This window comes from Rhinolophus sinicus, chromosome 17 (genome assembly GCF_057876585.1).
Source record: "Rhinolophus sinicus isolate RSI-liver-muscle chromosome 17, RSI-T2T, whole genome shotgun sequence".
Lineage (NCBI taxonomy): Eukaryota > Metazoa > Chordata > Mammalia > Chiroptera > Rhinolophidae > Rhinolophus > Rhinolophus sinicus.
Genome location: NC_142517.1, coordinates 108,077,301 through 108,102,484, shown reverse-complemented (window position 1 = coordinate 108,102,484; position 25,184 = coordinate 108,077,301). Strand labels below are relative to the sequence as shown.

Here is a 25,184-nt window from a genome sequence, read left to right as displayed (position 1 = left end):
AGCCCATTTGGGTTGTTGGCAGAATCCAGTTTCTTGGGGTGGTAGGCCTGAGGTCTCCATTTTCCTACTGGAAGTAAACTAAATGTCATTCCCAGCTTCTAGAGGTCATCTGCATTTCTTGGCTCATGGCCTCTTTCCTCTGTCTTCACATCCAGCACCTCTCACAGCATGAGTCTCTCCTCCCCGTCCTAGTTCATCTCACCCATCAGGGAAAGGTTCTCTGCTCTTTGAGTCATGTGATTAGATCGGGCCTGTCTAGATAACCCAAGATGATCCACCCGCCAAGGCCCGTTCCCTTAACCACATCTGCGAAGTCCTTTTGCCAGGTAAGGTAACATACTGACTGGTCCTGGGGTTTAAGGTGTTGGGCATATTTGGGGGAATTCTTCTGCCTGCCACAGACACCTTGTCTGCCTTTGTTGACAAATAAGACAGCAGTGGTTATCACTGCCAGTGGGGCCCCAGTCACTCATGTTGCTGTGTATGAGAAAATGGGATTGAACTAGACATTCTTCTAAATTGAAATCATCTGAGGGACAGATTCCAAAACAAGTAGTTTTGGAAAAGCTGTGTCAGGACCCAGTATAGTCCAGCAGGGCTTCACAACACTTACTTCTGTGTGTCTCCAAGGAGGTGGTTCACACTGTGCCTGCTTCTCTGGTAATTTAGATCCCGAGAAAATGATTACGATGGGACATAGGCACACTTGTTCAGCCAGGGTGTCTGCTTTTAGGTCCCTATCACCACGTGCTCCCGCTCTTCCGTTGCTTTGTGCGTGCCCTTCCAATGGCCTGGCCTGCCCTTTTTGAAAATCTTTTTTAAAAGTCTTTCTGCCCACTTACCTATGATAATACATATTCATAACAAGTTTTGACACCTACTCATCCTAGGATACATTTTCCAAGATGTTAAAAAGTATGACCTCTACTTATTTTGATTAGTAGCTGAACTACAATGATAAAAAAATCCGTGTCAACTGCCAGTTTTTGAGTTCTTCTTTATGATGTCTTCCTCCCTAAATCTGTACAGTGTTAAAGATGCCCCTGCAACATCTTAAACAAAGTAGGCACTCCAAAAACAACAACAACAAAAAACTATTGTCAGCAAACGTGGGAGCCACCATACTGACAATTTTAACTGTCTTCCACTCTTCCTGGCAGAGTGGAAAGTGAAATTGCTTGTGACAAAATGAAGTGGTTAAAATATTAGAGAAGCTGGATTCAGGGCTACAAATTCCCTTATCCCCTATTGCTTATCTCAGTTCAAGGATGTTGAAGCATTATTTCTAAATGTAAAACATTGTAAACCACCTTACTTACCAGCATGAATACTTAAATATAGTACTGTATAGTCATAACGTGGACTATTATGAAGCACAAAAGGCAGGTTTTCAAAAAATGCTTAATGATATGGGAAATTTCTTACCTAACTGTATATTGAAAGATACCAACTTTGTAAACAAAATATGTGTATTCATGCACATGTGCATAAGAAATTCATCACATATTGTAAAAATAATGTTTCTGAACAATGTGCTTAAGATCGACTTAAATTTTCTTATTTGTCAAATGTTTTCATTTGATATATTACTTTTTTAACAATCATAAAATAACCACACAGGATCCATTTTTTTTTTTTTTTTAAGGGATGCATTGGGCAGATAATTGATTTTTCCCACAAAGTGAAATTTAAGACATGGCAAATACATGTTTTAGTCAAGATGCTGGCAGAATTTCATACCAGAGCAGCAGGGTCACAAACATCCGTTAAGTGATTCTCCTTGAAATAATAGAATTTTCAATGCAAAAAACATTGATGGTCACTCCATCCAACTTTCTATGTCGGAATTCCAAAGGCAACATTATTTTCACCCCCAAAATGTACTTTGAGCCTGTGCTGCAGCAGGCCCAGCGAAGAGAACCTCGGTGTTCTCGAGGTAGTCAGGTTTGGGTCTGGACTACGTGGACAGAATGTGTTTCCTTATATTGGTACAGAATTTGTCTCTCTCCTGGTATTTCTGCTTAATGGTGCTAGTTTTACCATTCTGTGGCTGTAAAGAGCAACAGTAAGCCTTCTTCAGTGCAGGTGCCTTTTAAATATTTAAATTCATCTGTGTGTACTTTGAACAGTCATTGAGGCATATTTTAAGTATAATGGACTGTACCCATTTAAATTGGACAGTTCAATATTTTTTGATAGAGTATACACCCACAAGATCATCACTGCAAGATGCGGTGCAAAATGTTTTCATTACCTCCCAGAGTTTCTTCATGTCCCTTTGAAGTCCATCCCTCCTCCCACCCCGTTCCAGGCAACCATCCATCTGTCACTATTCATTACTTTGCATTTTCTAGAATTTCATATAAATGGAATTATACATTGTGTACCTTCCTTTTTAATTTCATTTTATTGTTTAAATTTTTATTGGGGAATATTGGAGAACAATATGTTTTTCCAGGACCCATCAGCTCCAGGTCAAGTCGTTGTCTTCAGTCTACTTGTGGAGGGCGCAGCTCACTGGCCCATGTGGGAATCGAACTGGTGACCTGGGTGTTATGAGCACTGCACTCTAACCAACTGAACCAGCCGGCTGCCCCCTGTACTTGCCTTTTTAAACTGGCTTGTGATATACAAACCCTTAACTTTTTCTTTCACTTTTGTGAAGCAGTTTTATAACAGCCATTCTTTACTTTTATGGAGCTATCAAAACAGGAATTTTAGACTTCCTCTTCAGCAAGTAAACCACTCAGTGAAAATCAACTGTAGATTTCATAAGTAAACCTGTTCTTGCCTCATTTAAAAAGTAGAATTGGACTATAACCCTCCAGGTACTTTCTAGCTTTAACACTGTATAAGTCTACATAATGATTCCAGTTACTATTGAAAGTTAAATTTGTACATTTGCTTGAATTTTACAGTCACTGTAAAAAAAAAAAATTCAGTAGGGTGTAGTGTTTTGTTTTTTAATAAGTTTAACACTATTTCCTAATTCTTTTCAGGAATCTCAGTGTATACTTAATTGCTTGATGATTTTTTCCCATGGTGCAAACCAAATTGCCATTTCAAAATTAAAATGGCAAAGGAATATTTATAAAAATAACATAAGACTTTACAGGGCAGTCCCATTCCATAGGAAGACCTGCCTGAATGGAAGTTAAAGAGTAAAATATATATCCTGGTATATTTTAAGCACCACAGTCATAATCCGCCAGAAATGGCAATGACATCTATATTTTGCCTCTTGATTTTTTTTTTTTTTTATAGTTCTAAACCACACCCATGTTGCAAATTGGCCTTTCTACTTGAGACCAAGTTCTTACAAGATTAAAATCTGTAGTGGTAGGCAGAACACTTCAGTGTAGAGTTGCTTATTTTCTTTGGTCAAACACTGATTTTGGCAGAGGATTATTTGAGAATAGACACAGGTCAGAGAGACTGAATTTTAAATCTTCTGAATTGTTTCATTGGACCTTCAAATCTCAGGTGACAAGACCAACAGAAACAGGTATGCAAAAATATCCCTATGTTAATAGCAGTAATCTAGCCTCAGATTCTAGACTTGCTTTTTATATGATTGGTAAATTGATATAAGGCCCCTCATGGTTTTTTGTGTTTTTTATTTGTTTGCTTTTTAGTGCATTTCTTGCTTTTGGGATTGGGCTTTGCCTAATCAATGCAAATAGTAACCATAGTGTGAGGGTCACATAGTTCTTAATTCTCTCTTAATTGTTCTGTTTTGAAAACTACTTCCTTAAACAATATTTGTTAGGTAAGAAAGGACTGTTTTGGTTTATTCAGGGTTGGCTAAAAAAGTTTAAATTTACAATTTTTTTAAAAAACTTTTATTTATTTTAAGTGTGTTTTTCCAGGGCCCATCAACTCCAAATCAAGTAGTTGTTTCAATCTAGTTGTGGAGGGTGCAGCTCACAGTGGCCCATGTGGGGATCGAATGGGCAACCCTGTCGTTAAGAGCACCGCGCTCTAACCAACTGAGCTAACTGGCCGCCCCGGAATTTATAATTTTTGATTTGGCTTTAACTTTCCCTTTAGAAATATATATAAAGTTTTAGGAAAATGCTAAAGTGCCTGAATGTATTCTTTCTGTGCCATCTCAAATGTACATGATTCAAAGCCTGATTCTTTCACTCTGATGAAACAGCTTTTCTAGTCATGGATAAGCAAACCCTTTTTTCTAAAGGGATTCCAGAGACACATAAAACAAATAGTAGTAGAGAATATCACCAGAGTTAGAGATGTGGTAAGACTATGCAACGCAAGCATCTGGACTCTGAAGAAAATGCCTAAATTGAAATAAATTCTTTTTTTTGCTTTTCTACATTTTTAAGTCCAGAATGTATTTGGAGACAGTGTTCTTGCTTCAAAGCTTTTTTTCACTGTTTTATTGAATTTGGGAAGAAGCTGACGGCTTTCATAAAGACAGTTTCCTTATAAATAGTGTCCAGATAAGTGTGCTGTCTTTCACTTGGAGCATTTTTAATGGTTTCTGAAGTTGCTGAGAACCCTATATCTTTCCGCTGTAAGCTATATCTGCCTAACTTTAGCTCTTTTCTTAGTAAAGCAGAAAATGAGCAGTTCTCAGTCCATGTAAAACTGAGACGCTCTTGAATGATGCATGTCGAGGAAACTTGGATACTGATACTGCTGGCAATTTGCACAGGTCTTAGTGCCAAAGAATTAAATACTATTGAGTTTTCTTAAAAGAAGCCAGCTTTTGAAAAGCTAAGTATGGTCCCCTTTCCAGTGACCTGAGCTCTCAAACCTAAGTAGAAAGTTAAGACTTATCTGCTCAGCTCCGTGAAGAAGGCAACCGTTGAAATTAATTTTGTATGCTTTACTCTGTGGCTCTTCTTGGATGAATGAACACATCATGACCAATTAACTCTGGAAAGTGAGTGCCATGGACAAATCTCACGTAGTTCTTAAAAAAACCCTTTATGACTTTCTTAGGAACCAGAATTCCCTTTCGGGCTGGCATAACTCAGACTCCGACAAAGGCTGTGCCCTTGTGCCAGCCCTCTCATAATGAGCCAGCCAGCCAAATGCTCAATTGTGTTTCTGCGGAGGGGGATAGCATTCCTTTATGATCCCCAGTTTGGATCAGCTTACCACCCAAAGCATGATATTTGATTACCCTTATTATGTTCCTTTGCGTAGCTACAAACGTTACTAATGGCATGGCTTTATCTAACCATTAGAAAAGTCCGTGTTCAGCCGACTTCAGTCCGTACTGTAACTGGCCCTGCTGTCTGAGACCCCAGTAATGCGAGCCTATGGAGAATGGTGCGGCCTTCGGTTTAGGTGTGCACTGTAAGTGCATACATCTGGAACTCCTGAATATATTCCACTGAGTGTCTGTTTTTCCTTCTAAGTGACGATTTTAATCTCTAATGCTCATTGTGTCTGCGCTTGAATTGCCTTAAGAATTATAAAAGTTTACCGACCTTTTCTGACCACATCCTTCTATTGGAATTGAGGTTTTGGTGTTCTTTCTCTCTCTTCCAAATGTTTCCAACCCAGTTCTCAGTTTGGCAGGGTAGAGGAGATGCTGATATTAACCAGTAAAAGTGTGTTGTTGTTAACTAGTATCTCATGGCACAATGTGCACACAGGGCACTATTTGTTGTCCATGACTGTGTAAAGCTGTATTTTATATAGTCTTGATAATTTTGAATTGTTTGTCCAGCATGTAGTCACATTTGCCCTGTTTTCTAATGGAGCTGGTGTAGACTCATATAGAAGTGGAGGTGTCGGCCCTGCCATTTTTTAGTACTTGTGGCATATGTTCAGTACCCTGTTTCTTTGTAGGCGTCTTTTAAAGCTCCTTGGCCATTTGGTGAAGATAGTTGTGATATCAGCTAGATTATATAATCCCCGAATCTACTCACCAGGTATGCATAAACTGCAGGATGCCAGAAATGCTGGAAGTGATCAAAGGAATGATGGCCCACTATCCAGCCTCGGCTTTGTGCCCTGTGCTCTCCGCTCCTGGGGTATGCCTTGAGGTGTTTGTGACATAGGCTCATCTGTCAAACGGATGCTAGTGAAAATACATATGTTAAATGTTTGTAAATTTAGTTTCATTTTCTAGTATTTCTTCCTAATATTTCTTGCACTCAGGTGGAAACCACCGGAGTTCCTGGTGACTTTTGTCTTATGAGGACTAAAGGTTTGGCCTCACAAGGGTGTGGCCTGTTTTCTCATTTGTAAGTAGAGGGGGTTGGAGTGGATGACTTGAAGGTTTTTATCTGGATTTTGACCCCATTTAGTTTTCCATCTGTTTTTTTGACTGGTACAGGCCCATGCCTATAAACTCATCCTTATAAATAAGTAACTCTCACTGCTTGAAGTTGTTTCTATGAGGAATAATTTTCAGAAATATGAGTGACATTGGCATGTGCTTTTTAACTCAAGATTTTAGAAATATCTGTTACACCCACACCACAACTTTAAAAGTCTCCTTACTCTTCAGTAACTCATGGTTGTCTGTGTGCATGTTTGCCTTTCCTGAGGCGCAGTGTTTCATTGGTCAGTTTACATCAGCACATCTTGCTGGTTAACCGATTGTTTTGCACTGAAAATGTCAAAGACTGATGTTGAGAACGTGTTCTGTAGGAAATCATTTTTAAATGTTTTCTTCCCAAGGGGACTTTTTGGGAAAACCTGGGCTGGAGTTCACAGTCTGCAGCCTGTAGAACTCTAGGGGGCCCATGTGAGCTTGGGGGTGGGATGTATATCCACAGCTCCGTGAATATGAAAATTCCTCTCTGGTGCATTTTCCTGTGTGGTGGGCCTGTCGCTTTTTATCAGAAAGGCTAAAAAATCAGAAGACCTTTAAGATCAATGCCATAGGGATAATCTAGGCATTTCAATGTAAACTTATTCATCTAAATTTATGCTTACTTTCTAACCTGATTTGCATCACTTTTGTATGTTTTCAACTTTCTACAACATTTGTTATTTATTATGAAAATCAGTAGCATTATTAGTACTACTTAGTACTGTGCTCTGAAAACACCATGCTTTATGCTTAATAACTTTTGTACTCATATCATCTTGCTTATGAGTGGTAATTCTTGCTGAATGTAATAAATAAATAGAATTTTACTTCTTAGAAAAAAGGAGAATTGGGGGTCAAATTAGAATTGAGGAAGTTAAAAACCATGTACATGTTTTTGTGAACCTCTAGTCATCTGTGTTTCCCTGAAAATAAGACCTACTGGACAATGAGCTCTAACACGTCTTTTGAAGCAAAAATTAATATAAGATCCCATCCTGTATTGTATTGTATTGTATTGTATTGTATTGTATTGTATTGTATTGTATTGTATTGTATTGTATTGTATTATATTGTATAAGACCTGGTTTTATATTATATTATATAAGACCCGCTCTTATATTATAGTAAAATAAGACCGGGTCTTATATAAATTTTTGCTCCAAAAGACGCATTAGAGCTGATTGTCCGACTGGGTCTTATTTCTGGGGAAACACAGTAATTTCAGTGTCTACATAAAAGGGCTCATATCTTTTCTTTAAATATCGTGCGGAAAGATGATTTCTTGGTTTCCTTGACGACCTATTTCATGTCTTCATTGCTCTTGGACATTCAAGAGTCAGTGTGGTTTATCGAAAGGAACGTGAGACTCTGGGCACACTCTTAGGCACACTGAAAATAGTACCAGCTTTGCCACTTACCAGCGAATGACCTACCTATGTCGATTGACCTTTCTACCTCTGTCTCTTCATATGTAAAATGGGAATAAAATATGAGGAAACAGATAATGCTATTATATATGTGTAAAATTTTTATTTTCAGTTCTGCTTAATGCACTGAATTGACATGAGTCACGTGTAATAATATATGTGAAAGTGCTTTACAAATTAGAAAGCACTTAAGTGTGGCACTTACTTCTCTTGATAATGGCATGTGTTCCTTACGATATCATGGGTCTTGGGCCACTATGAAGAATCAGTTTGAAACTGTTTTTCTTTCACAAAGTTTAGGTTATTATTATTAACTAAGAATAAAATCTGTAGTGAATTTGCCTTGAGAGACTTATAGTAACTGAATAAACAGATTTAAAGGAAAAATCCATCATATTAAAACATACAAAGAAAAATCATTGAATCAGCCAATTAATGTTATTTTAAGATTCTGAAATTAACTAAAGTAAAATTTTCCAAGATTGCAAAAGTTGGGTAGGGTCAGACTAACTCTATGAGCAGAATGATTAAATACCCTGTGACGGGTCCAGAGTACCTTCCCAGACCTAGCCTGATATGGAGTAGTGGAAACATGGACCCTGACACCGTCGTTTAAATTATATCACTCTAGTGCTTACCCTAGCTGAGAGGTTATTAGACAAGTTCCTTAACCTTGGTGAGCTTGAGTTTCTTTTGAGATTTAACTGCTACATTTGGGGGTTGTTTTAAAGATTAGAAATAATTATATAAAGTGCCTGGCACATAGATTCACTTCATATAGTAGATAGTATCAACAGTAAAAAAAGTGTTGTTAATTCCATGTTTGTACATTTCTGTGTCCAGGTAGGTCTGCTGTTTAGGCCCATTCGTCATTTAGCCTTTCATTCCAGATGTTTTCTATTTCAGCCTAAGAATAAATCCTGACACACATAAGTGTTTCCTCTGTATTCGAAAATTGAAATGTTAACTTAGAGGAGTTGCTATATAATTTGCTTTAAAAATAGGTTTCCTGCTATATTTTCTTAAAACCAGATGAAGAGGATGGTTAAGAAAAATGCATTATGGAAAGAAGGACCACTGTATGCAGTTGTAGGATGTGCCCTAATGTGATACGATTTTCTTTAAATTTTTGTCATATTTTAAATCATAAAATAATGAAACATGCGAAAGAATAATGAGAATAATATAATATTATTCATATTTTCTCTGCTCAGATTTAAGAAATATCAGCAATTGTCATTTATTTTATATATCAGCTTTTTATTTTCTATAAGAAATAAAACATTGGAGCTATGATTGAAGGGCCCCCATTTTTTTCCCCTTTTTTCTTTGTTTTTTTGGTCCACCCCCCGCATGCATTTTAACCCCTTCCTCTTGCCAACAATCCTAAAGTTGCCCCATGTTGTTCTTCTCATCCAGCTTTATATATTTGCCATTAACATTTCCATTAATAATATAAAGTACTATTTTGTTTTATCTATTTATTTTATTAGTTTTAGGTGTATAAAACAACATCGTGATTAGATATTTATACACCTCACAAATAACCCCAATAAGTCTATTACCCATCTGACACTGTACATAGTTATCAGAATATTGACTGTATTCCCTATGCTGTACTATGTATCCCCGTGACTATTTTTTAAAATTATAGTTGACATTTAATATTATTTTATATTAGTTTCAGGTGTACAGTGTAGTGGTTAGACATTTGTATAATTTATGCAGTGATGCCCTCAGTAAGTCTAGTACCCATCTGACACTATACATAGTTTTTATAATATTATTGATTATATTCCTCACATTGTACTTTACATCCCTGTGACTCTTGTGTAACTACCAATTTGGACTTCTTAATTCCTTCACCTTTTTCATCCAACTTCCCAGCCCCCCTCCCATCTGGTAACCATCAGTTTGTTCTCTGTATCTCTGGGTGTGTTTATGTTTTGTTTGTTCATTTAGTTTGTTCTTCAGATTCCACGTATGAATGAGATCATGTGGTATTTGTCTTTCTCAGTCTGACTCACTTCACTTAGCATAATACCCTCTAGGTCCATCCATGGTGTTGCAAATGGTAACATTTCATTCTTTTTTATGGCAGAGTAATACTCCATTGTATAAATGGACCAGAATCTCCTTCTTGGCTATTGTAAATAGTGCTGCATATCATATATATCATTGGTGAATATCTTCTCCCATTTAGTAGGCTGCCTTTTTATTTTGTTGGTTTCCCTTGCTATACAAAAACTTTTTAGTTTGAGGTAGCCCCATTTGTTTATCCTTTCTTTTCTTTTTGTTGCTCAAAGAGATATATTAGTAAAAATATTACTAAGGATAATGTCCAAGAGTTTACTGCCTATGTTTTCTTTTAGGAGTTTTATGATTTTGGGTCTTACATTTAAGTCTTTAATCCATTTTGAATTTACTTGTATACTTGTATGTGGAGTAAGAAGGTGGTCCAGTTTCATTTTTTTGCATGTAATGTCCAGTTTTCCCAACACCATTTATTGAACAGACTGTCTTTACCCCACTGTGTATATTAAATGATCATATAGGTGTGGATTTATTCCTGGGCTCTCTATTCTGTTCCATTGATCTCTGTCTGTTTTTATGCCAGTACCATGCTGTTTTGATTACTGTAGCGTATAGTATAGTTTGATATCAGGTATCTTGATGCCTCCAGTTTTGTTGTTCTTTCTTGGGGTTGCCTTGCCGTAGCTATTCGGGATCTTTTATGTTCCATATAAGTTTTAGGATTATTTGTTTTAGTTCTGTGAAATATGACTTTGGTATTTTTGTAAGGATTGCTTTGAATCTATAGATTACTTTTCGTAGTATAGAGTACTCTTTTAAATGTTTTAAAATTTTCACAGATGATATCTGCTATACATTTTTCTCATTTAACATATATTTCCAAAAATTTCTCATGTAAATACAGATATATACTTCATTTAAACTGTTGTGCAGTATTTCAGTAAATGAATATAATTACCTAGTCTTCTGATAAGGGACATTCAGGTTGTTTACAATTTTTGATCCTATAAACAGTATATTTTGGCATATTTGTGTAAGAGTTTCTTTGGGATAAATTCCCAGAAGTGAAATTGTGGGCCATACAATATGCATGCCTTCACCTCTTGCAGACATACCACTTTGGAGACCAATGTGGCAACAAGAGCTTCTGGTTTTTTATATCCTCTCCAGTACTTGATGTTACCATCTATTTCAGTTTGGGCAGCCTGATGGGTTTAAGATGTTAGGTCATTGTTTTCATTTACATTTTCCATTTTGTGTAGCTGTTAAATTAATGTTTAAAATCTATGGCATAACCCCATTAAAAAAATTATACATGTATCTAAGTATTTATATATACATGAATTTTTGTAAATTGAAATAGTCCAGAAAGATACTTCCCAAGTTTTGCAGTAGTTTTAGATTTTTATACTGAGCATGAAGTGTTTTCTAATTTACAAACAAAAAAATTTAAATGTACAGCTTAAACTTTGGCTTCTGGATAAGATGATGTGCCAGGGACTGAATTCACTCCCATGTTTGAAATCACCAATAAAAAAAAAAGACAAAATGGAAAAAAATACATGAAATGGTGGTTTTCAAATTGTAGAAAACTGTGGAAATCAGGCAGCCAAGGACAGTGATCTTTGAAAGTCAGAAAATAAACAAGGTGACCCCTCCAACTGCGTCATTTACAGTCTTGAGAGTATTCAGGCTCCAACGCAGGGAGGTGACTGAGTAGAGAAGGGCTTCGGTGCTGAGACTGTGGAGAGACAAAGGCATCAAGATTTCACTGTACACACTACTAGAGAAAAACACCACACAGAGAGAATTCCACAGATCTCAGAGGGTCCCCCTCCAGTATGCAGCAGAGTTCTGATCAGGGCATATGTGTGAGGAAACTACCTGGAGGCCAGGAAAAAACCACCTGAAAGGATTGAAAAGAATGCTTGGCACTCACAGCAGGCTAGAATAGTACCTGTTCCCATCAGCCAGACTGAAATTTACAGGGTATTGGGTAAAGTACTGAGAACCATCTTGCCTCAGTAGTGGGAAATATTTAGCCCTTAGAGCATCGCTTCTCAGTCTCAGCATTGTAGAAAGTTGGCTGGATAATTCTTTGTTGTAAGGAGGTCTCTTGTGCATTGTAGGATGGTCTGGCCTCAATATACCAGATGCCAGTACACCTCCTCAGTCATGACAGTCACAAATGTTTCTAGACATTGCGAAATGTCCTCTGTGGAGCATATAATCATCGCCTGTTAGGAACCACAGCTCTAGAGTAAATTCTGCTCTGGTCCTGCCTAACAAAACTTCAGAACAAGACCTGAAAGATCAAAGTCTTTCTCAGTAATTTACATCTGAGAACAAAGATCAGGAATAGCTTTGGGGTACTTTTTGTAGAAATAGAAAAAAATAAAATAAAAAAAAATGAATATGGAATCTCAAGAGTTAGCAAATAGCCAAAACAATCTTGAAAAAGGAGGACAAAGTTGGAGGCTTCATACTTCCTTTTTTCAAAACATACTACAAAGCAACAGTAATCAAGATGGTGTGATACTGGCTTATAGACCAAAGGAACAGAATAGAGAACCTACAGATGAACCCTTGTGTATATGGCCAAATGATTTTCGACAGGGGTCCCAAGTCTGCACAATGGGGAAAAGACAGTCTCTTCAACAAATGGTGTTAGGAAAATTGGATATTTATATGCAAAAGAAGTAAGTTAGACCCTTACTTATACCATACGTTTACCATAAACAAAAATTAACCCAAGATGGATCAAAGACCTAAATGTAAGATGTAAAACTGTAAAACTCTTAGCAGAAAACACAAGGGGAAGCTTCAGGATATTGCATTTGCCAATGATTTCTTGGATATGCCACCAAAAGAACAAGCAACAAAAGCCAAAGTAAATGGATGCGACTCTATCAAACTTAAAAACTTCTGGGCATCAAAGAAAACAATGAACAGAATTTGCCTTACGTAGGTTGAAAAGGCATCCTACAGAATGGGAGAAAATATTTGCAAATAATACAGCTGATAAGAGTTAATATCCAGAATATATAAGAAAGTTCTTCAACTCAACAACAACAAAAACAAATAACCTGATTAAAAAATGGGCAAAGGACTTGAATAGGCAGTTCTCTGTAGAAGATATACAAGTGGCTAACAAGCATATAAAAGATGGTCAACATTACTAATCATAAGAGACATGCAAATTAAAACCACAACAAGAAATCACCTCACATTCATTAGGATGGCTGATTTCAAAAGAACAGAAAATAACAAGTGTTGGCAAAAGATGTGGGCAGCTTGGAACCTCTGTGCACTGCTGGTGGGAAGGTAAAATGGTGCAGCCATAATGGAAAACAGTATCATTCTTCAAAAAGTAAAAAGATAGAGTTATACCATATAATCCAGCAATTCCACCTCTGTGAGTATATATCAAACAGAATTCAAAGCAGGATCTCAAAGAGATATTTGTACATCCATATTCATTGCAGCATTATTCACAGTAGAAGCAACCCAGTAATCACACTAAAGGTTAATGGACTAAACACCCAAGTTGAAAAGCAGAGATAGTCAGATTGGGTAACAACTCAAGATCCAGCTATATGTTGTCTTAAAGAAATACACTTTAAATATAAGATACAGATAGGTTAAAAGTAATGGAATTGAAAAAGATATATTATGGTAGCACTAATCAAAAGAAAGCTGGACTCTGGCTATATTAACATCAGGCAAAGTAGACTGTTAAAGCAAAGACTATTACCAGGTATAAAAAAAAGTTTATTTCAAAATGATAAACGGGTCAATTCATCAAGAGAAAAGAACAGTTCAAATATTTATGTGCCTAATAGCAGAACTTCAAAATAAATGAAGCAAAACTTGATGAACTACAGTGAGAAATAGATCCACAATTATAGTTGAAGATTTCAATTGAATAGATGCAGTAGACATAAATTCAGTAAGGATATAGAATACTTAACATATCATTTAACTTGCCTTGTTGATATTTTACAACACTCCACCCAATAGCAGCAGAATACACTTAAAAGACACAGAATGTTTACTAAATTAGGTCATATGCTGGGCCATAAAACAAGACTCAATATAAATTAAAAGTCAAAACATGTTCTCACCACAATGAAATTAAATTAGAAATGAAATTAGGGAAATCCACAAATATTTGGAAGCTAACACACTTCTTAATAACCCAGAGATAAATGAAGAAATTAAAAGGGGAATTAGTATTTTGAATTGAATGAAGATGAAAGCACAACATATCAAAATGTGTGAGATGCCACTAAAGCAATACTCAGGGGGAACTTACTGCACTAAACAACCATGTTTGAAAAGAAGAAGGTGACTTCACCTTCCCCTAGAAACTAGAAAAATAAGAGCAAAGTAAACCCAAAAGCAGAATAAAGAAAATAATAATGATCATAGCAGAAAACCAGGACAGACAACAGAAAAACAATAGAGGAAAATCAATGAAACTAAAAGCTGGTTTTTGAGATGATCAGTGAAACTGATGAATATCTAGCCAGACTAATAAGAATAAAAAAAGAAACAAATCAATATAAGGAATGAGAGAGGTGACATTACCACAGACTCTACAGATATTAAAAGGAGAATAAGGAAATACTTTGAGCAACTTTATGCCAATACATTTAATAACTTAGATAAAACTGAGAAATTCCAAAGCCTACTTAAGAAGAAATAGATAACATGAATAGCCCTCTGTTTATTACAGAAATTGACTTTGTAGTTAGAAACTTTCCCACAAAGACATCTCCAAGTCTAGATGGCTTCTAATGAATATTTAAGGAACAAATAATACCTATTTATAAACTCCTTCAGACAATTAAATAGGGAATGTGTCCCAACTCCCTGATGAGGCCAAAATTATTCTGATGCTAAAACCATACAAAAATTACAAGAAAACTACAGATCATTATTTTTCATGAACATAGATGCAGAAATTCTAAACAAAATGTTAGCAAATTGAATCCAGTAATATATAAAAAGAATAATGCATCGTTACCAAGTAGGGTTTATCCCTACTTGGGGGATATATAAATATCCCCAGGAAAATAAAGATTGGTTTAGCATTTGAAAATCAGTCATTAAAGTTGACATAGTAAATAAACAAAATTATAGTCATTTCAGAGACACAGAAAAAACATGCAACAAAATTGACTTTGCTGATAAAAAAACTCTCATCAAAGTAGGAATAGATGGGATGAACTGGAGTGTTGAATGACTCTTGGGCAGTACCCAGTGGCACAGCTGCTTGGTCTGAGGGAGCTGAGGAAGACTCCACAGGGCAATGGCTTTTAACCTGGGTCTGGGCTAATCAGGAATTGGCAGGGCAGGGAAGGATGAAGGGTATCTGGGAAAGGCTGTGTTGGTGTCTGACCACGTGGCAGGGTTGTAGGCATCTCACTAGACATCAGTTTGGATTTATTCTAGTAAGACTTCAAGGTTTATCCCTCTTTTTTCAAAATTCTTTTTAGCTGTCTTGTAGGAATGGTTAAATGTTAATCTTCACTTTTTCCCTGCCTTTTCTTCATCTCCTGTCATAAAAGTAATATATAGTCTTTGTGGAAAATACACATCTGTATAGAAAAAATTAAATTGTCCATAATCTCACCACCTTCACCTCCCAAATAGCTCCAGTAGCCATTTTATATATAATATCTCATTCATTTTTAAAAATATACTTTTAAAAATGCCCTTTTTTGACTTATGACTGAAATTCTTCTTGTATCTCTGAACATTTCAGACTTACTACTTGTTTCAAAGTCTCTCTCATGATTCTCAGTTTGGAAGTGATGCGTTCTTATAGGATTTGTCATTTTGTCTGTGAGCGCATCTTTAGGGCATTTTCTTCTGCTGGAGTTCAGCATATACACCAGATGATGGACGTGGGCACTTCCATCTCTGCCTCTGCCAGATTCCTGTGGGTTCACTGGTTTCTGCAGTGAGGTGATGTGAGTTCAGGCCCTGCACTCACACCCAGGGCAGCTATGGGGTTCTGATTTCTCATGGGTGCTGTTTTCTATCTGGAGTCTGTGGCGAGTATCCCAGAGAGGCCCGGCCCTTCCTGTTTTCCTGCTTTCTGTCCCACTTCCAACTTTCTGCTGTGTTTAGGGCTGGGGTTTTAACTTCTGTCTTTTGAAATGTGAACGTAGACCTGCGCTTGCTGGACTTCATTTCTGGTACCAGAAGATTTCTTTTGTTGCTGAGGCTCAGATACCTACTGAAAAAATTGAAAGGTTTGTATGTTATCCAGCATTTCTATATGTTTGAAGCAGGAGGGTAAACTTGCCTTATTACCTCTACGATCTTGACTACCCACTCTTTTCTTTGCATAGATATATACTTTAAAGAAAGTTGGGAATATACTACACATACAGATAATCTCCTTTTTTTTTAACCTAATAATATATTGTTAATTTTTTTCTCTTATTTTTGAGAACATGATTTTTAATGACTGCCTGATGCTTCTTTTATAAGAGTTTACCAATTTTTATTAAACAAATCTGTTGTTAGAAGTCTAGGTTGTTTTAGTTTTTCTGTTATTGTAATGATGAAATGAACATAATTATAACAATATATCTCTGCTCATTTCACATTGTTTCTGTAGAATAATTGCTACAAGTTGAATTCTTTCATCAACATTTTTGAGACTTTTGATTATGTTGTTGCTAAATTATCCCACACAAGTTTTTTTTTCAGTTGGCACCTCACAAGTGGGGGTAGTCAGTTTGTAACCCATACAGCAGGTCTCCATGTTTCCTAGAACCATTTCTCTGATTCTTATGTTTCTTTTTTTGTTGTTGTTTTTGATTACAGTTGATGTTCACTATTATATTAGTTTCAGGTGTACAGCATGATGGTTAGACATTTATAGAACTTACGAAATGATCCAATAAGTCTTGCACCCACGTGACACTATATAGTTACTACAGTATTATTGACTATACTCCCTGAGCTGTACTTTATATCCCCATGACTATTTTGTGACTGCTGATTCTTTTTTTTTTTTTTTCTGTCTAGTTGTGGAGGGTGCAGCTCACTGGCCCATGTGGGACTCAAACCAGGGATGTTGGTGTTATGAGCACTGCGCTCTAACCAACTGAGCCAACCTGCCGCCCCCATGACTGCTGATTCTTATCTTTATAAACATATGGCTGCTAATTTTCTGGGCAAAGCAATGGTATTTCATTGTGATTTTAATTTCCATTGGTTTAATGACCATTTAAGAAGATATTTTGAGTAGGTCAGTGGTTTTTCACTTTAAGTTTTTTTTCTTAAACAGTCATGTGGACCTTGTGTGACCACTAACTTGTCCTATTGTTATTTACTTTTCTCCTATTGTCTTCTAACAAAGTTGGATCTTAGGTGGAAGTTCTGTTTGGTGACCGCATGATGGGTGAAAGGATGCAAGTTGTATTATAGAGGCTGAGAAAAGAATTGAATTGCTCAACATAAGAAAAGTGATTGGGCTGGAGGTTGAGGAAGAAAGGACCTTAGAGAAGGCAGGCTGAAGACCACGAGTTGGGCAGGGGAGGAGGCCCTCTCCCAGAGAGAACATTTGAGGAAAGGTGGAGTAATTAAAGGCAATTTTGCAGAGTTTTGCCCAATGGTGTGCAATGTAGATGTTCTTCTCTACCTCTCCACAAAATCTTAAGTAAAATATTTCTCATTGGCTTTATTTGGGGGAATATGTTGAAGCTGATGGGCACAAAGCAAGAGCCAAATACTTGATGAGGAGAGCTGGGAAGAGCAGGAAGGAACCTCCTGAGGTAGCGCCAGTAAGACACCTGATTAAAGCAGTGACAAATAAAGACAGAGAGGTGGGGGTTATTCCGGAATTCAGAGGATTCGGTGGTAAGTTACGGTGTTTGGAGGTGAGAGGGTGATGGAGTCAGGATGACTTCGAGGCTTACAGCTTGGGAGACTATAAATACGAGATGTCCCAGATGACTGGAACTGACCTTGGGAGGAAAAGTCACTGTTTGCAGGCTTGTCAGTGGGACTGTGGATGGGTGACGAGGGCCCAGAGGGGAAGCGTCTCTCTTCTCACTGATGATGAAAGGGGTCTTCCCCATTGTTCCTGTTCTCATAGAAGCGCTAGGGTCCTGTTATAGCTCAGAGAAAGGAGAGGGATCTATACAACTAGCATTGGTCTTCTCAAGTGATCGTATGAAGTAAGCCTTAGTGCTAGCTTTGATTTAACTCAGGGAAATACAGAACATAGTCTGAGAGTTGTAGAAGACTTTATACCTTTACAACTTACCAATTTTATTATTCAAATTTTCTATGTCTTTATTTATTTTATACTAATTAAGCTATCAACAGTTACCCTGTTTCCCTGAAAATAAGACCTAGCCAGACAATCAGCTCTAATGTGTCTTTTGGAGCAAAAATTAATATAAGACCAGGTCTTATTTTGCTATAAGACCGGGTCTTGTATAATAAATATAATACCAGGTCTTATATTAATTTTTGCTCCAAAAGACACATTAGAGCTGATTGTCCGGCTCGGTCTTATTTTCAGGGAAACAGGGTAACACCTCCTATCGTAGTTGTGCTTTCATTAATTTCTTCTATTTCTAAAGTTGTATATACAACCGTGGTATCTAGATATTGATGCCTTGGTGTCTTAATGTTGACTGTGTTTTTCTTGATGGTTTTTGCTTTGAGTCCTAGTTTGATGTAAACACTCTCCCCCAGCATTGCCAATGACTTGTTCTGGAACTCTGGGCACATCATTTTGCTCCCCAGTCGAGATGCCAGTTCTCTAATCTGTGGAGTGAAGAGTGTGGACTGGATCTTATAAATGTTATAAATCAGTAATCTTCATTATCTCCGTTTCCTTGTTGGGATACCTATGTCTGATCATGAGGTAGTGGATGGGGCCTGCTTTGAAAAGTATAAAATGCTTGATAAATATAAAGTGCTGTTATTAACTTCTCTAATGCCAAGATTCTGGCGACAGAATTCCCAGAGCTGGTAGTGGGTTTGCTTCATTCCATTTATTAATAACTAAAGGTTCTTGGGCGAATATCTAGTTAGGATGAGGGTGTCCATCTCTTGTTAGTAGGAAAAAACTCCAACCTGTTATGTGTGTTGGGCTGGTAGAATCCTTCCATTGGTGGCATGCAGGTTGTTAAAAGAATGATAAAACTAGTTGTGTTAGCTAGTAGCTGTACTCTTGAAGAAAAGTGTGGTAATAGTTTGATAGTTGTTAATTCTTTGTTATATGGCATTCTTTGCAATTGTTTGAAAATATTTTTGGTGCTAATGATTTTTATCTGTAATTTATAGAAACTTAGGATTTGGGGAAAGATTTCTATGGATCCTTGCAAACACACACACATATATGACAATTCCATCTTTTGCCATTAATAAAGAGGTTCAGAGTTGGGTCTGCAGATTGTAAAATAAAGCACTTCAGAGTTTCAACTCCTGAAAGCACTGTTTTCATTTATATGGGTAAAAAGTGAAAAACTTCAAGTTGAAACCAACGTGTGTTTGGAGGTTAAACTTCACATCCTGACACGGAGACATCCTGTGGAGGACTCTTCTGCTCACTTGGACAGAAGCTGGACCGGAATGTCTGTGTTGCTTTGAATCATTTACATAGAAACTCTTGGCTGGAAATGGAGGAAGCACATTATAAACAGGAAGTAATGCTGGGTTATTCCAGAGCACTTGGAAGTGACTGTCGGCTTCCTGTCCCCTGACAGCCTTACGGGTGTTGGCATTGAAGCTTTCATTCTGAATGAGGCATTTCGCATTAAAGCCGGTTACAATCTGGGCAATTATCTCCCCAGTGTATAATATCCTGTGACTAAATAATACTTAGAAAATAGGTGTGCATCCATAAATATTTACAGAACAGTAATTAAAGGGAGGGTTAGAGGAAGTCTCCCTTTCCTCATTTGGACTGCCATTATGTATGAGAGCTGTATTTGTGGGGTTTTGGGTGGAGAGTTTGGGAGAGATTTTAGGAGTCTTGTTTCAGGTGTTTTTGATTGAGGGAAATGAGTTTTGGTCTGGAGAAGCCTTAGGGTAGCATGCTTGCATTTACCTGGGAGGCAGGTTTAACCCTTTGTCTTTGCTCTGTGCAAACTTAGAGACTGTGCACAGGGCAACTGAACCCAGGACAAAGATTCTTTCCAGCTGTAGGTCTGGTCTCCCAGTATCCCCGGACTACAGGGATGGGCATGTGGCCTGAGCTCTGCCAACTGGACTAACGTCCTGGAACGTAGATGCACGGAAGGTGGTTGGGGCACCTGGAGACAGTGCTATGAAGTCACATGTTACAGTTTCCACTGTGGAGCTCCTGAGAGCTGCCTGGCAGCTGCCCTTCAGAGCCTGCTTGTTCAGGCCTGTCTTGACTCTTTGAGCCAATTCCCAGGGCCCTTCCTGTGTGTTCCTTTTTTGGGGCAGATTTTGCCAGAGTGAGTTTTTGTTGCTTACAATCAAAATATAATAACTGGCACAAATACCAAGTAGGTAGATTAAATGTTTCCATTGTCAGTAGGTAAGAGGACACAGATTAGCCCAAGAGTCTTGGAAGTTATAGGAAACTCCTCCTTAGAAAATGTGGCTTGGAGTGAGAATATCACTTGTTTTTTGTGGCGTATAAAAAGTGAATTATTTACCTAGTTGAATGGAAAAAGGAAGAATCCTTTGGCTGGCTAGCACTGGTCGGCTCCAATACAAGTTGTAACATGCAGGAGACTTTGGAGACAGTGGGTGTTTTTTTCATGTCAGAGATGGAAATTACCTTGTAGGCAAAACGAGACTAACAGAAAAATTTAAGGCTTTCAAAAGAGTGACACCTTTTGATAGGATCACTCACCATCATTGTCACCAAGAGGTTAAAAGTAGAGTTTGTTTGTTTGTTTTAAAGGAGGGGGCTGCTCACATGTGGGGATCGAACCAGCAACCTTGGTGTTATTGGCACAGTGCTCTGACCAACTGAGCTAACCCGCCACCCCAAAAGTAGAGTTTTTAGCCAAGTATTTATATTATGTTGCATCATCTTATCACTTTGAGTTTTTTTCCCACTTTGACTTTTTTAAGTTTCTCAAGGGCAGTGGTATGTTCTTCCTGTTTAGAAGATTCTTCCATCATAGCTTGTAGCGTGGTTCAGGAGGTAGCATGCTAGTTCATTTTGAGGGCTGACGGTTAGGCATCGACTGGGGGGAGGGATGAGGCTACGTCGAAAGGGGTCCCGAGGTGACTCAAGGCTCAATGGGAAAGAACTGCCAGAGGCAGGTAGCCTCCTGTGTTTGCTACCACTGGTATGTGCTTCATTGACTCCGGCACTAGACTGCAAATTCTTCGAGAGCCTGGTCCCTGTTAGTCACCATTTGATGGCCTTCAACACTTGGTACAATACCTGGCACCCTAGATGTTCCCAGGAAACCTGTGCTAAAATGAAATGAGGGCAGAGGAGAAATTCATGGGGAAATTTGAGCTGTGCTTTGAGGGCAGGTAAAGATTTGGGTGCAGGAGAATAGAGTTCTAGGGTCAGGAAATGACAAGAAGGAACGTTACAGGACCATCAGGAAGAGGCCTTAGGAGAAAGAGAAGGCCTTTCTCAGGCTGTTGTTAACAGGGAAGGATTAGAGTCTCCAGGCATAGGTTTAGCTGAAATTGTTGAGGCCAAAATCTGATGAAGGAAGTTGTTTGAAGTATAGTTTAAAGGAACAACAACAAAAAAGAGAAGAGAAAATTCAGTTGTGGGAGATGCCAGCTTTTGGAAGGTTTTCCTCCTCTAGAATTTAAAAAGTAGAAAGTAACTGGGCAGCTTGTGTAATTTGGAACAGAGATATAGTGACATCTCATGAAATTATTGTAACAACAAAAACAGCAGCAAATAGATTTGACAAAGAAGCCTGCTATTTCTAATGTTCCTACTTAAAGTTTATTTCAGGCCAATTTCTTTGAGAAGCCATAACTACATTAGATATCTGATCATGTATAAAAATGCTATTACAGAATAGTTGGAGTTTAATTTTTTTCAGTCTCATTCATTCCTGAACTCCTGTCTGCCATGCGTCTTTCTCATTCCCTTTGTGCTTTGGAAGAACAGTGCTGTGCCACGCGGTGACGGTGGTATGGGTCCTGCTGACGTCCGAATCAAGTCCGCCTTTGGAAATTGAACCAACGTGCAGAGATGTGATGCTTGGGGATAAACCTGCAAATACCTTGGATGTACATATTTTTATTCTCTGGGATTGGGTAAATTATTTTTGCCCCCTCTCTATCTGCAATGCATTAGTAACTTCCTGATTTTGATGATTTGTTGACTTTGAATGTTTATTATCGTAGCTAGATTGCCCTGCCATACCTCACACCAGGAAGCCTGCCATTTCTCATAGTATATTAGCACTCAGTTTGTCATCTTTAGCTAGAAATGAAATTAGCACAGAAATGGGGAGTCTTTCTGGATAAAGGAAAGGGAAAAAAGATACAAAAGAAGCCATAGGCCTGAAGGCCATTAGGCTAGGAATATAATCTTCCCTGATGATTGCTATGGGGGCAACTATAAACATACACTGAATTTCTGGCATTAGGTGTGGTGGCGGTAAAGTACAAATTATGACAAAAATAATCCTTATCTGTTTGTAAACTTATTCAGAAATACCGGGGGTGCCAAAAAAATGTATACAGGTGAACACTTTTCTCAGTGTCATTCAGGCAGTAGTTCGCTGTAATCAGAAGTGTCTGGACACTGATGGAACCACTTTGAGCACCTCTTGTAACTGCAGAAGTCAAACGTGACTTGTATTCATCTTTTGTTATTGGTGTATAGTGAGTATTACAAATTTTAATACAGTTTTCCTTTCTTAAAATGTGTATATATATTTTTGCCACCCTCTGAATAATTATGGTTAATTTTCTTTCCTAATTCGCAGTGTCCCAATACGCTCTATTATTTGAGGAATTGACACCCCCCCTTCCATTTTCTTTTTGTAAGTTGTATATGTTTATTGCTCTTTGTATATCAGTTTGGACTCTTTGTTGCAAGTAGTAGAAACCCAGTTTAATTGGCTTTTAAAATAATATTGTTTCAAGTAACCAAAAAAGTATAAGCACAGTGGACTCAGCTTTTAGCACAGTGGACTCATCTCTGCCAGGGCCTGTTTTCTCTTCACCCATTTGTTCTGCTTCCGGCTGTGTTGGTTTTGGCTTCCTTCTCAGCCCCAGGACCTCTCCTTGTGGATGCAATATGGCTGCAGCTGCTCCGGCCTCTACTTCTTCAGGAATATTGATCCAAGGGAGTCTCATACGGAAAGCTTCACAAAAGCCTTCTTATATCTTATTGGCTCCAATTGGATTATATGCCTATCCCTAAACCAAATCAATGGCCAGAGAATATAATGCGCTGTTGGGCTTGGACCTGGAGCTTCACTCAAATAACATGGATGGAATATAGGGAATGAGTGGAACCCCCAAACTACAACTGGGGCTATTAGTAGAAGAAGAGAAATAGTTGCTGGAGGAGAAAACAAAACGTGTTAAGGAAATTATACTTGAAGTGTTGGTGATATTGTAACATAGGAACTTGGGTAGTATTCCTGTGTTGAATTTTCCTGGAGAGCCAGAGAAGTTCTGAAGTGGGGAGTGAGGGTCGGGGAGAGTAGATGGGATATAAATAATAAACTAGAAGAAAAAGATCCTGTGATGGTGGAAAGATCCAGTTACCTGAGTTAGGAATCTGTAATTAATGGGCTCCTGACCTGCTGGCCCCTCTTCTCTCAGAGGAGCTGACATTTAGAAATGTCCGCCATTGGGATCAGGAATGTGGTGAGTGGCACATAACTGAGGCTGCGTTTTGGCACAGAGGCAGAATGTTTTCTTGTGGCCCTTAGAAGGAGCAAACATAAGGGAGTGTTTCTAGAGAGTCACACAGCATTTCCGCCAAGACCTCTTGGGAGGCCAAGTGAAGTAGTTTAGAATTAGGGAGGTGTGGAAGCAAATTAATAGGCTGGAGTTCTAGTGTGACACACATGTAGCTTTAGCATAATTCAAAGTGTTTGCCAAAGTTTAAAAATCAAATTTTAGATAAAAGTAATTGATTTCTGGCTTCCCTTTAAAAGTCAGAAGATTTGGCCACCTTTGGCCACAGTCCATTGGAACTCAGGCATGGCTTCCCCTTTCCGAGACCCCACTGGCATTGTGGACACATCAGGAAAGGGGTGAAGGCTGGGGAGTCAGGTGTGAAGGCTTCCTTGCTCCTCCAAGACTTCAGGGACCAGGGAGAATTTTCATGGGCTATGGAATGGCAGTGTTACCGAGCTTAGGGCCATGGGTCATCATTGATCAGCAGGTCTTGAGAAGAACTGACTCCCATTTCATAGATGGTCATCTCTTCACCTTATATAAGTTAGCTACATTCATTTGATGTTAAATTCAGTGAGAGCGTGAGGCTTCAGGAAGGTACTGAGGACTGAGTGCTCCATTTCTGTCGCACTCCTCAATGGTTCCACTGAGAATCTTCTGCGGGTGCTCCCGACCTAAGTACTCATCAATAAACTCTGTATCTTTTATCTGTACATTTAATGCGATTTCCTATTTCTCAACTGAAAAGTTTACTAATTTGGCTTGGCTAACAAAGGGGCAAAGATTTCTTGCCCTGTAGACAGGCTGGCTAGCTGTGCCTGTGCCAGTGGAGGCATGGCACATCCATTAGCCACCTGCTGGGGGGCCACCATGTCTGACAACGGTGGAAGGAGTTAAGGATGTAGGAAGTGGCCAGTGGACATGCAAAGACTGGAAGTCCAAGCTGTGGAATTGAAAGCATGTTAGTGAGGTAGTGTAAGAGTAACAAGATGGGTCAGACTTGGAAAATCTGAAGCAGAAAAGCGCTCCAGCATCAAGATAAGAATATACTGTTGACACCTGGACAACGCAAGAGCTGGGGTGCTAACCCCTTCACAATGAAAAATGTGCACATAACTTTTGGTAATACACAGGAGGCAGCTATGGAATTACTACAGTAGTTCAATAGGTACTACAGTTAGTTTTATGTAGTAATGACTTACTATTGCATCTTTATGTTTGTTTGCGTTTCTCTTGGCTGCCAGTGGTGCCATATATTCTGTAAGTGTTGCGGTGCATAAGTTTTGATAAATTTTAACTTTTAATAATAGATTTGTGTATATTTTATGGTGACATTTTATGCATTCGTGACATACCTAACTTTTTCTTAATTTTTTTTGATATTTCTAGGCCATGCAGTTCATCTCTGGGTTTATTTCAAATTGTTGCATAGCTTTTCCTAGTATATTGAAGAAAAATCAGTATGTAAGTGGACCCATGCAATTCAAACTCATGTTGTTGAAAGGTCAACTGTATTGTTTATTATTATTATTATTTTTATTTTTTTGTAGGAGATTGCCAGGCCTCCC

General features: G+C 38.1%; 1 protein-coding gene across 5 annotated transcripts in view; it reads left to right on the top strand.

Moving 5' to 3' along the window:
* The window catches only part of PLS1 (plastin 1), a 97,287-nt gene that overhangs the window by 25,400 nt on the left and 46,703 nt on the right, over positions 1-25,184 (top strand). The window contains exon 1 of one of the 5 annotated variants that reach the window (XM_074334019.2): positions 3,363-3,505. The exons of 3 other annotated variants lie outside the window; for them this stretch is intronic. The gene's annotated coding sequence lies outside the window, so the exon portion shown is untranslated. Of the gene's footprint in view, positions 1-3,362; positions 3,506-15,889; positions 16,023-25,184 lie in introns of those variants that run through there. One more of the 5 variants, XM_019753597.3, reaches the window with a different exon arrangement.